Here is a 2,450-nt window from a genome sequence, read left to right on the forward strand (position 1 = left end):
TGATCCAAGCTGCAGGGTGCCTACATAACGGCTTCTAGAGGCAACAAAAATTTGATTTTTTTTCTTTTAGAATGAAAACAGTAGTCCAACTAGGGTGTATTCTTTTTATTATCCATGCAATTGGCCAGTTTCAACCTTGGTTCATTCTCAAGCACATATTTTAAGCTTCACGCTTAAAGCAGCTTTCTGTTGGTGTCGGTTAATGGGCGAATTCGTGCACGCTCTTGTATTGTTTTTCTGCTACATACGCACTGGCCGCGCGGTATGACCGCGCGGTTTGAGGCACCATGTCACGGATTGCGCGGCCTCTCCCGCCGGAGGGCGGGCATGGGTGTGTGTGTGTGTTGTTCTTAGCATAAGTTAGTTTAAGTAGTGTAGGTCTAGGGAGCAATGACATCAGCAGTTTGATGCCTTGAGAATTCACACACAAACAAACACACGCACTGAAATGCCTGGCGGTGACACCACACATTCAATGATTCATATTAAAAGCATCTGGTGTGTTTCAACAAATGTTAAACAATTTTTTGGAGCAAACAGGAGACACACAACAAATACCTTGAACTTGAGGCGCCGCCACCACACACGCATAACCACTTGCCTGGCGCCTCTCAGCACCAGAAGGCGCTCATAAATCACGACCTTTTCCAGCTTCCGTGCCACTTTCTCCAGTGCGTCGTATGCATCCACCAATAGCGTGGACAGCTGCCACAGACAGCACTGTTAACCGTGCACTACACGGCTTCCATCTTATGCTCTTCCAACAACAGGCCCAAAACACGACATGCTGTAGACACTCGAACAGTTCTGAACCAGCAGTCAGACCATGGGTGGACAACTGGTGACCCATCAGCCAGATCTGGTCCGTGATTGGTTGCAGTCCAGCCCACAGAAGAAATTCGTGGGGCGCCAACAGGATAATGGACGACACAATGTGACCACAGCATGAGATGACCGCCATCTTGTCCGCTTAGTCGTAATGGACAGAACAGCTTCGTTCACAGTTTTGGTTGGTTGGCTGGTTGAGTTGGGGGAAGGGGACAAAACAGTGAGGTCATCGGTCCCATAGGTTTAGGTAAGGATGGGTAAGGAAGTCGGCCATGCCCTTTCAAAGGAACCATCCCAACACTTGCCTGAAGCAATTTAGGGAAATCATAGAAAACCTGTATCAGGATGGCCAGCCACGAGTTTGAACCTTCGTCCACCCGAAACGAGACCAGTGTGCTAACCACTGCATCACTTCGCTCGGTCCCACACTGTTGGCATGATGTTGGATCGCTCAATGGGTGTGGACATGTATTTGTCAGCAGTTCGACGTCGTCCTCTGTGAGCTGAACTGGTGTCTCACATGCCACTGTGTCGGGGTCCATTGACGAGAACCACCAATGCCGCAGACTGTGATGGGCACAGTCCTACAGTCATGGCAGCATATGCGTTCGATGTCACAGTGATGAACTTGATCAGACAGATGGTATTGTCGAGCAGCACAGTAGACAAAAGCCAAATGTGATGGTTTGGGGTCCCATTGAATATATCAAGTGAGCTCACCTCCTATCTCTTGACAATAGTCTGAACAGCTTCTGCTACATCAGGGATGTGTTAAGTCCGGGGCACTGCCCCTCCTGTAGGCTGTTCCATACGGCATATATCAGCAGGAAACACCCAGCCGCACGTGGCGAGGTACGTGCGAGACTTCTTTGAAGAATGACAGGCACCACTGCTCCCCTGATCTACCCATCTGCCTGACACATCGCCTGTCGAACAACTCTGCGATGTGGTTAGTCGGCCTCTTGTTCATTTAGGTCCTCCTCCAGCCACAGTTGCTGCTTTGTAGACACGCCTACAAAACTTGTGGCAAATTCTTCCCCAGCAGCATATTCAGGCACTCTTTGATTTCATGCCCTGACATCTAGTGGCTCTGACTGCAGCACGTGGTGGCGTTACTCCATACTGAATTTCCACAGTCACGGTGCATGTATCTCTGTAATGCTAATAATTTATGTTCCTAATTGGTGGAAAAAATTTCATTGCGATCACATCTCTCAGCCAACGGCCTTGCCGCAGTGGTAACACCGGTTCCCGTCAGATCACCGAAGTTAAGCGCTGTCGGGCTGGGCTAGCACTCGGACGAGGGACCATCCGGTCTGCCTAGCGCTGTTGGCAAGCGGGGTGCACTCAGCCCCTGTGAGGCAAACTGAGGAGCTACTTGACTGAGAAGTAGCGGCTCCGGTCCCGTAAACTGACATACGGCTGGGAGAGCGGTGTGCTGACCACATGCCCCTCCATATCCGCATCCACTGACGCCTATGGGATGAGGATGACACGGCGGTCGGTCGGTACCGGACCTTCATGGCCTGTTCGAGCGGAGTTTAGTTTAGTTTCATATCTCTCGGTCTTGGTGTTTCACTTTTTCCAGAGAGTAGTGTATTATCAGTACGTCAGTATAATGA

At 50.2% G+C, this 2,450-nt stretch overlaps 1 pseudogene; it reads left to right on the forward strand.

Annotated features, from left to right (window-relative positions):
* Nucleotides 1-2,045: 2,045 nt before the first annotated feature.
* On the forward strand, nucleotides 2,046-2,163 carry LOC126428520 (5S ribosomal RNA; annotated as a pseudogene).
* The last annotated feature ends 287 nt before the right edge of the window (nucleotides 2,164-2,450 follow it).

The sequence above is a fragment of the Schistocerca serialis genome, chromosome 12 (genome assembly GCF_023864345.2).
Source record: "Schistocerca serialis cubense isolate TAMUIC-IGC-003099 chromosome 12, iqSchSeri2.2, whole genome shotgun sequence".
In the NCBI taxonomy this organism is placed as follows: domain Eukaryota; kingdom Metazoa; phylum Arthropoda; class Insecta; order Orthoptera; family Acrididae; genus Schistocerca; species Schistocerca serialis.